Source organism: Empidonax traillii, unplaced genomic scaffold (genome assembly GCF_003031625.1).
Source record: "Empidonax traillii isolate 1590-97213 ecotype Southwest subspecies unplaced genomic scaffold, ASM303162v1 scaffold238:size1398292, whole genome shotgun sequence".
Classification (NCBI taxonomy): domain Eukaryota; kingdom Metazoa; phylum Chordata; class Aves; order Passeriformes; family Tyrannidae; genus Empidonax; species Empidonax traillii.
This window is the reverse complement of record NW_020955431.1, coordinates 586113-597407: the sequence shown is the minus strand read 5'-3', so window position 1 is coordinate 597407 and position 11295 is coordinate 586113.

Here is an 11295-nt window from a genome sequence, read left to right as displayed (position 1 = left end):
GCACATCTGGACATCTCTGAAATGCAGACATAAACACACAAATTCCACAATATTTTATTTTTATTTGTACATATGTATTGAACTGAATGCCTTTGGGTACTTCTGGTATTTAAGCAATAGCACACATAAACTGTAGTTTCTGTTTAATTTTTAAATGACAAAATATAAATGAAGGCATTTGTAAGTTTGCCCCCAAGGGATACTTTTGCTTTGTCAGCATACATGCTTTATTCTGCTGTGATCAGCAGTTACCTTGATTGTGCCAATGTTTTTACAGCATAACCAGGTACAATGTATCTTAAAATGAACTTCTCTTTTCATTATCAAATTTGTCTCATGTCTAGGACCAGCATCATTTGTTGAAGGATAAATGCCTTTTTAGTTCAGTTTGCTAATGTAGCATATGGGAAAATCTATGATAGCTGTTCTTGGTAGTAATCTTCCAATTTTGGTTGCAGCCATAGCTATGACTGGAAATTTGACCTCTTGTGGCTGTCTGGACCAGAGATGGTAATCTTCCCAGGATATGGGTGAAAACAAGAGATTTGGTCTCTCTAGTCCATGAAATTGTTTGTTCATGCAGGAAACACCATGGGCTGCTAAAACTGCCATGAGGACATTTGACCTAGAGTTGTCCTTCAAATGCTGAAGCTGTTCCAAACTTTTCTTCCATCTAGTTGTTTCTGGCAAAATGTCAGAAAGCACTGCATTTTTTTGTCTACTTTTGCAGTAAAGCAGGTGATACCTTTCGTTTAAAGGTAGTGAGGTCCAGGGGATAAAATATAGAGGTGCTCCCCCAAGGTGGGGTTCTCTCCAGTTTCTGAAAATGCAGGTTCTTCTTCACAGTCACAAAAGCAACCCCTAAAACTTATGAGTTAGTGTAAACTTGTTCCCAGTGAGGTCTGTAAATGTTTTGGACTGTACAGAAAGGGTCCACTGGTTCTGTTACCTACCATTTCCCAGAGCAAGTCTATCTTCCTTTCAGAGCAAACAGATAAGGGATCTGGGGAAGAATATACAATACCCATCTGGGATTTAATGCTGATATGAGCAATACAACCTCAGAAACACAGTGAAGGGACTGAAGCAGCTAAATTCAGGGTAGGTGGGTGAATGTAACTGTGTACTGAATTGCTGGTTCTATTTCAGCCCAAGGCCACCCTGTGTGCAGGGAACTTAAGCTCATCAGTCATAGTGTTCATCCACTGGTTGCACTTTGTGTAGCAGCACTTTAGGTTTCTTATTTGTTTTCACAGGATATTAGGCTGCCTGTGCCCTCTTCCAGCATCTGATTCTAGTTTGGCAGATCCCTTGTTGCAAGGTGACCTTTGCCAAGAGTAACTTATTTATTTCACATCTTAGAATAAGTGAAAAACTAGTTTTTCCAGATGCAGTGTGAAATGTAAATGCACTCATTAGCAATGGACCGCCCCAATGGCCCTGAGCCTGGGGAGCCAAACCTCTGGGAAGGGCCCCAGCACAGGGCTCTCCCCTTGATACTGCTTTATCAAAGGTAAATAAGCCAAGATTTGTCTAACTGCTGAACATGCTTTGTGACTATTAATTAATTGAATAGAGATTTAAATGTGATGCTCATTTTTAATCTTTTACAAATCAGTATAAATCCACCCTGTTTACACTTCCACGCTCTAAGCAGGAACAATTCTTATTAATCAATACACCCATTTGCTGTTTAATCATGGAAAGAAGCAAGGATTTGTTGCCTGCGTGCTTTATGCACAGGGATACCACTGGCGGGATCCCATGAGTCTGCATCAGAGGGGGACTGGGAGCTAAAGGAGCCTTGCCGTTAAGCAGATTAACAGTGATTTCTTCAGTCTGGCAGCAGTTGCATGTAACTGATTCTGTGCTTTGCGAGATGATACTTCATCAAATAAATGCACTGTCAAAGTTAATTAGTAACATTTTTATTTTGCAATTTACCTCCCTGATGACATCCTGCTGCTGCTGAAAAGTGCTCCAAAAGAAGATCATTTATGCTCTAGCTGGTAGATTTTATGCAAACATGAAAAGCAATATGAAGGCTGTATATTTGATTTTACTTCATGGGTTAGTGCTGACAATATAAATGCTAATTTAACTTTTTGGAGATTTTGACCAAGCTGGCAACTTTCAGGAGTCTATCAGCTGTCTTCACTGGATAATGTCTCATGCTCTTGTAGTGAAGACATGAATGCATGGAAACCTCTGAAATGTGATCATTACAAGAATGACCATTGTTTCATGTATTGCTTGTGATACTCTTTTATGTTCTATTCTTCAGGGTACTTATCTCTTATTCTGTGAAATTATATAAAAAATTTGGACTGAAGCAATGTCAGTGAATGAAGTTAAGGTGCTCATCTGTCTGTCAGATATCACTTCTATCAAAAAACCCCACACTCACCATTTATTTCATAGCTGCAAAAAGGCTTGGCAAGGGATTCAGTAGAAATATCTGCATATTCACAACACTTTGGGTTATCTTTCTAGAGATGGAGATCCTATCAGCTCAAGGAATGAGATAGATAATGTCTAGACAAAAATTCTCAAAAATGAAACCTGGTGATTTTTCACTTTTTTCATGAAATACTATAGATAGCATTCATTGAAATGCTTAACAACAATGCAAATACATGACAGTAATTATAAAAACAATTATAGCATTATGAGGATTGTACTTATGTTGCTTATCTTTCAGCAAAATAAAAAAAAATGTATAGAAAGGCCTTCCTTTTAGATGGAGGATGTAGTACAAATTCACTGAGACAGGATAATTGCTTCATTTTCTTCAGAAGTCTGAAAAGTAGCTATACTAATAATCATCATCAGATGAATTGTTGAAGAATTGTGTTGTGCTTTTATCTGCAGCTAAAATCAGATGTGCCATTTTACAGTTGTTCAATCCGTATTTCATGTGTACTGCCGAAAAAGGCTCTGATACTGCAAGCCCAAGAGGTTATTCCTTGGCAAAATAACATCACATTGATGCAGGTAATGTCAAATGATAATAGCTTTTATGGTGTCTTGTCGTCTTGTATATTTTAGTTTCTTTTCCTATATTCTGGTGGCAGGAAACACCTAGGCTTACCAACTGAATAAGGTGACTCATTGAAAGTCAGGTTCTCAGTTCTCTCAGGATTATTTAAATGTTCTAGGCATGAAACTTCAGCATTATTGAGGCTTGTTGGTTTGTTTGTTTTTTGTTTTGGTTTTGGTTTTTTTTTTGAAACAGCACTGGGAGACATCTCTGCCAAAGTATCTCATGTATCACTGGCACTCATTCAAAAGCAATTGGGACAAGAATTTAGACTGGGCCTGGCTGTATGGTGGATCAATTTCCATTCTCCAAACTGAGAGGCATATGTTCAGATGAAAATCGTTCTACCCTTTTCCTCAGATGGTGGAAGGAGATAGGCAGTTCAGATAGGGGCTGAATCACCTTTTTGAGGTTCATGCTTCACCCTGATTATTATCGAGAGATAAGGGAGTCTTGCCGGATTAATTATCAAGGGTGGAGTCACACCTTTCTGTTTGTAGTGGGGTATTACACTTACATTCAAAATCTGGACTTTCTTTTTATTTCTATTATTAATCAGCAAATTCTTACTGTACCATGGGAAAAAAAAAATTAGTTTTGGAGAGGGTGAGGATGGCACTGAATACCTCGAAGTTCCATGAGGGGAATAAACTGGGCTCTATGGTGAATCTCAGCAGCTTGTTGTTTGTTCTGGGAAGCATCCTCAGTCAAGTGGACAGCTTTCCACTGTTTTGTTTTTTAATGGGGTGGCCACATCCTCCCCATTTACCCCCTGCTGCCTTCATCTCTTGCAAAACTGCCCTGACAGGGTAACCCACAATTACCAGAAGCAAAGACCCATCATTACATTTCCATCAGACTGTGCAAATACTCATTTTAAAACACAGGAAGTCCTTGCGTTGTTGCCTAACTACATTCCTTAGGGAGGAAACAAACAGGCAGGGGTTAAAATCTGGGTGACTGATGATACCATCTTGACAAGCTTGCTTTCTATGCCAGTAAACTTTAAAATGTGGTACAACTGTATCCTCCTGCATTTCCTGAAACAGTGAGGTGACTGTCATGAAGATCAACAATCAGGTCTCCCAAAACAAGCTGCAAATTTTGTTGTGTAGTTTCAGTATTCAAAAGAAACACAAAGCATTTCTATGTCGATTTCATTGATTATGATTGCTATCTACACATGCCATTGATGTTCAGCACTAAAATAATGAGTCAATAGCTTCCAGATAAAGTGAATGTTTTCTTAATGGAGTGTTTATTTCTTCACTAACTAATTTTTTTACAAAAGTCTTCCTTTACAGATCTGTCACTTATCAACATATGGCTATAATTAGTGTTAATGTAGTTGGAATTGATGGGTTGCTTCAATCAAGCTTCAGGAATCTTCAACCTTGTAACTAGGGACAGAATCTGCAATGATATGTGACTATTACAAGATGCATACATTTGTAGAAATCTTATGGTGGATTAAACACGCAAGCACAAAACATGCGTGCTTCTGTCCCACAGTGGCTAGAAACAGGAATTCCCAAAGACAGTGGCCTTCAAGTATTGGAGTATTTAAGCTACAAAAAGCAAAGCATATGTTTTAAATTGATTGTTTTCTAACAGAGAAAGTGATTTTTTTTTCTTGCTATACATTCATTGGGGGTTATTTTAAATTAAAAACACTTAGGATTGTTATCCATCCTATCAAGTCTGTGTGATATTCAGCTACTGTAGTGGCTGTGTATGCATGCTGTGTACCAAATTGCTCCACAATTTGCGAGAGTAATGAAAGAAAAATTATATAAGGGGACTAACCAGGGGACCAGGTGGGACAGAAGAGTCTTTCTTGACCTTGGCATCTGAGAAGGTTTCTTTTAAAATAATATCCATGGGCCTAAACGTACTATTGGCCTAAGTATATATGTTCTCTGAGTATCAGTGAAGAAGAAGGTTTTTCATGTTTGTTTGGGGTTTTTTTCCAGTGATGAATTTTCCCCAGGACTAAAAACCAGCAAGGAAAGCAATCCAGACTAGAACAATAGAAAGTCTGCAACAGATGGCAGAGGTCTGTGATCAGTAGGTACAATATTATTTTCCTTAGGGGTGTGGGAGTGGAAGAAGGGTAAACTACTTTGTTTTTCCGTTGTGATAAATTTTCGGGAAGACCTGGGCTACTGGAACTTTTTTTTCACAGTCACTTTTTGGGATTTATGGTAAATTTAGCAATCGGGAAGTAGAGTCATCCTTCCTGACTTATGATGATGAAGTGCAAATATCAGCTCTTTATTCTCCTGAAGGTCATACGACTTGAGAATTGCTATGAATGTTGGCTTCTCAGACCAAAAAGAACAAACACAGTGTTTTTCACTGAAAGGCCACCGGGTTCACAAGATAGTTAAGCTCAATGGGGTAAAAACTGCTGCAGTCTCCTCATCTCTCTTTGCACAACTTTATGCCTCACATGGTCTCTTAGTACTTTGAACGCAGATAGATTTTATCAGCTTTGAGTAGCATGACGATATTTAATTTTCTCTTACTATTATAGACATTGTAATAATTTAGTCCATCTACTTATGTTCTGGTAATTTTTCAGGTTCAAACAAAGTTTCTAACTTGAAATAAAATGGAGGAAGCCTGAAGCAATGCTTTCGTATCCACACACTGCATGAGAGTCACGGTCAACACTGGTATACCAGTATGAAACAGCCATCATGAAGTCTTCATATATGATTACTTCAGTAGCTCACGGCATTTGGAATAAGAAATAAAGGCAGCATATCTGATAAGATCTGCTAGATAAATGTGGAGTTCTTAATGGTTAGTAGCATACAGTCTACTTAAACTCAAAACCTGTGACATGTTTGACAGCCAAACCACTTCTTAGAAGAGAATGAAATGTACAGCTCTCTGTAGTAGAGGCAGCGAAGTTCAGTGGTAACTTGATCACTGTGTAAATGTCTGGCATTTCCTTCTATTCAAGGAAAATTGCATGGTACACATTTACTCTTAAGGCAAACCATCAAGAGGCCGACATAAGCCAAGAGTGTATGTTCATGTCAAATATTTCACCCACAATTTTTTTTTCATTCTGAAGCTTGCTTAAGAGTACAAAAAGTGGATATGTGTGGGTGTGTATGGGAGAGGAAGGCTTTCCCAGCTGAGAGCCACACATCTGGAATTCTCTCTCCACAGTCATAAACTGGCCGAGTAAATATCCTGTGTGGGATCCTTCAGAAAAAAACTCAAAGATCTCTTCCTTTTCTCTTTATCATGGTTTCCCTATAATTGTTGTTTTGTATGGTTTTGAGGTAAGAGAAAAAGGGGACAGCACTCCGTTTTCAGGTGCCTTTCAGGTGCCACTCTGAGGTCTCCTGACATAATTATTTTTACGTAACACAGGTTAATTAGTTGTTGATGAAATTCTAGCTAGTAGTTACTGAGCAGAGAGAAGTTTTACAAGAAAGGTTGCTGTTAACTTTGAAGGAAACTACAATAATCTGAACCTTCACTACGTTTTGCATGGCCATCTCAGCAATGTCGCACATTCTGGCTCCCAGAGGATGTCTGGAGAGTGTCAGCTGGTCACGTCATTCTCCCCTTCTATCGACATAAACCTGGAGTCCTGTCATTGAAGTCACTGCATGTTTGTGCAATCCGTGCTGTTTAGATTCTTTATCTAAACCCTACATTTTGTGTATATTTGTTGAATAAGAATATAATAAGAATAAAATCTTATTCTCTTAACGTTTTCCAGTCTGTTGGGTGAATGACTTGGGGTTCAGCTACTGACCTGGGGGTGTCTAGGTTGTTTTTCCTCTTGTGATTAGGTGGAAAGGTGAGTTCGTATTGCCAGAAGCATAGCTGTAACACAGGGAATGGACAGAGACAGACTAAGAGTTTTGTTTTGCAGACAGGCCAGACTTATTTTTGGTGGCTTTGGCTTGGTCGTGTTTCAGAAACCTCACTCATAAGAGTTTTTCCTGCCTTCAAAACCTCACTTGTTTTAACAATAACAATAACAAATTATAAATGTCTCCATCTGTAAGAGAACTAACTCGATCAAATTGAAAGGCTCATGTTACCCAAGACATAGGGAACAGTGTGTTTGAGTGCTCTGCAAACATTGGCCAGAGACATTGCCCTTAGGCCCGGTGAAGATTTCTAGACAGCAGAGTACCTGTGGGTGCAGAATTTCATGAAATAGCCATCTTTACAAGTAATGTTAGAAGTAGGATTGATTCTAGGTTGTTTTTTAGGCTGCTGTTCCTGGTTTCCTTGTAGGTGGATAGGTAGCTTAAATATAAACCTAACATTTCACCTGGCACAGCAGAAAGGCTGAACAGTAGACAGTACTACCATTTATAATTTGCTTCCAAAACTGGTCTATAATTCTATAGTTCTATAGTTTCTTTCTGCTATATTGTTATCTGTCTATTTCCTATCAGAACCTAAGTTATATGGTATAAGGTAACTGAAGCCCTCAACAGCATAATCTCCCTGCTTTATATTAGGCTGCACTGAAATCCTGCTTGAGTATAGGGCAGGAAGAGAGTTTCAGACCCCCCCGCTGCTGATCTGAGGCATGTGACTAATATACCTTAATGAACAGAACCTTGTACTGGCTTAAAAACAAAGGCCTTCAGGCTTAAAACCTGTCAATCTGATATTCCTTTATAATGAAAAATAATTATTTGATTTTGCCTATGTTTGTTGTAGAAATGATAAATACAAAAAAGTATTTGGTAGGGAAGAAAGATAGACAAGATATATTTCATAATAGAATAATAATTTTAAAAATACAGCAAAAGCTACTTAAATCTGGAGCTCTGTTTTCATTGTATTTTACTGTCTAATAAATCAGAAAGAATATGTGTTATTTTATTGAAAATATAAAGTAAATCCAGATGTTTATATTCAGTAATGTCACTAGAATCTACAAGGAGCAATGTTATCCTGTTAGATTTATTCCTCTGTACACAACCAAACAGCTCATGCTGAGTAAGACTGGGGCTTCCGTTCAAACAGCAGTGGTAAGACTGTGGGACTGGAATCTCCTGTATGAAGGGAAAATTTTAACACTAATACACATAAAGTCTGTGAAAACATAATACACTGGGCTCTTTGTGCTTTAGAAACATGCAACGATTTTTTTTTTTTTACTTTGAGAATTTTGGTGTATTGCATTTGCAACTGCACTGAAGAATTTATATTAACTCTATCTGAAAGGGCACCAAAACATTCACTAGAGAAAGTTGTTCACTGTCTGGGAAAAGTTTTTGCTTGTGATGCCACCTGAATGGGGTTTATGTTTGGCTTTTAACTCAATGGGAGTCCTCAAAGCTGGAGACATCTCTCAAAAGGAAAATTATTCACTACATAAATCCCCCCCATTATCTTTTACAGGCCAGACTTTCATTCTGAGAGAAGATATTCACCCAGAGCAGGTTTGCAGTGACTGAGTTCTTTCTGTGGCATACCCTGGCCATAGGCCTGATACTGAGGAGTAGCTGTCTGGTTAGTCTTAATGGCACACCGGTTCTGAAAAGGAGAAATTACAAGGTCCTGCTTCTTCAAGAGTCCCCATCTGGCAAAAACACTGGCAAGGAAAGTTCAGACAGCCTACCATGACTTTAAATCTTATTGAAAATGCAATTCTTTATATAAAAACAAGTTGAGTCCCATGGACTAACGGAGGAATTTATCCACAAAAGAAGCCTCATGTCCTGAGCTTCTGTGATGATCAAGTGAAAATACCTAGCATACTCCATTATTTATAACCTTTGCTTCCTTTGACTCCTGTGATAACTTTTGTGTGTGTGTGTGTAAAAGTGTATGGCAGTCAAACTGTTTGAAACATTACAGTAAGTGAAGTAATTTGGGTAGGAATAGAGGTGTGGGGACAATCTTTTTCCATTCCTGTCAACAGTTTTAGTTTGGTTCCTTGACTGTGTGCATCGAAGCAATCTTTATTTAGATCACCACATCCTATTTTTCATTCTGAGGCAAAATCAGCCCTCCCAAGACTGCTGTAATTCCAGTGGCTAAATACTGTTGTGTCTGACACAGTAATGAAAACTGCTTTTATTTATCCTGTATTATAGACCAAATCATGTATTTTGTTCATATACATTGACACATAATGTCCACAGTAAAACACTTTTCACACAGAAAAATGCCAGTAAGTAAAAAAAAAAAAGGGGGAGGGGGGGAGGGGAGGAGAGGAGAAAAAAGAAAAAAGAAATCCCTCATTGAGGAAAGAAGTTCCAGTAGCCAGACAAATTATAGGAAATAATACTATAAGATATCAGAATGTCTTGACAGACTTTGCAAGCTCTTCTCATGCTCCTGTGAGACTTGAGTGAGGAACTGGCATGGTGGGACAAGGTAAACAGCTCTGCCTCCCAGTAGGCACGAGCAGATAGGAGGGTCTTGGGCATACAGCAAGATGTTGAGGTGTGTCTGGGAAATTCAGGACTCACAAGAACAAGTTGCATAGCTGCCAGAGATTCTCTTATTCCCATTCCCTTCATAATACTAGGCCCCATTTACAGCCTAGTGTGCCACATCTGCTGGCAGGATCTTTGTCAACATTTCTTATGTGTGCTTTGAACAGTGTTCCATGAAAATTAATTCTTGTAGATACTTGTATGACCTGTGCGGAGGGCATTGCTGAAACTTTAAAGGTGATAATCCAAACACAGAGAAATTAAAGTCAAAGGTCTTTGGTAACTTGAAGTAAGCTCTTTGATACTTAGAATATCTGATCCAAGACACCTTTAAAATCTGAATGTTAAAGAACCCATATATACTGTGTGATATGTTCAAAGCATGGCTGAGAGAGACTGAAGGGTCTCCTGTGAGTGTCTGGAATTAACGCTTTTGAAATTTCTGTCTTACACAAATGTCCCACATCCCATGGGGACTGTGTCAGAGATGGGCACATCAATTCCTTTTCCAGCACCAGTGTTCAGTTGCCTGAAGCAAGATCACTCAACCTCAGCGTGATTTTCCTTGAAACTGCATCTTCTGACTGCTCATCATTCTTATTTCCAGTGAACAAGTAGAATCACTAGATATGTCTATGAAAGGTTCACTGTACATAATGCAGATAAAATCTTTGGGGAGATATGAGGTTTACAGTTAAGTAGTCCGCTCTGAATACATAGATTATGACTAGTACAAAAGTATTCTGCCCAGATTTCACAGTGATTATGCATTCCTTTTACCCCTGTGACTGTAGTCCCATTGCAGCAGACCTCAAACCTTGCTGGAAAGCACCAAGTATGATTTTAAAAAAGGAATAGTTTTTCTGTTAAATTAGGAAGAAAGACTCCTCCTGCTTTTTAGAAATTATAGAATTGATTTTGAGTCAATCTAAACTGCAAAAGTATGCAGGTCAATGAAGAACTCAGTATTGAAGATGCAGCTTAGTTCTTTTGGCAACTGAGAAAAGTGTTAAAAGAGAGATGCTGGCTATACAACTAGCTACATAGCATGGCTATTTACCTTACAGTACAAGATGAAACTTGTTTCTGTTTAGAATCTAGAAAATGGTGAAGTCAAGAACATCAAAGGATATTTCTCGTACTGTACCAGCAGCAGTATGATAAAACAGAATTAAGTGATAGCAAACAGAGGAGGCAGAAAACTTACAGGGATCAAAACAGAATTTGAACAAGAGCTCCGAGTTTATAGCAGAGATAAGGTAGATTAGGAATTGTGTCCTAAAGATGTGCTTCTTGCAGTTTAATTACTTGAAGTTCCTTTAATTGTGTAATGAACATCAGTGTTTTGATGTTTAGAGACATATGGTCCTTTGTTTTTTGGTTTACAAGAAGTCTCATTCTAAGCTTACTCTAGGTCTACAAGGTAATTTTACAGTGATCAGTAGCATTAGTTCTTCTACTGCTGTTTCTTGCCCAAATCAAACATTGCTTACTTGACAGATTACACAAGAAAAAAAAGATCACTCTCTCCTTCACTGGCACACAGAAGCCTCGTTTCTTTCACTCAGCGTTTCTCTTCACTACCCCTGTTTATTCTCTTCCCTACCCTTGTTTTTCTTTCAGTATTTAAGTGCTTGGTAATTATGTTGCCCCTGTGCCCCTTACATCCCAAGATTCTTTCTGCTATAATCAGGTCTTTCCTGCCTTCTTTTGGAAAACAGGAGTGTGACTTCACATATTGTGTAATCAAGTTTAAATTAGTGCAGGAAAAGATTGTACAAAATAATATTTTTTATTTCTGCAATAAGCTTCATAACC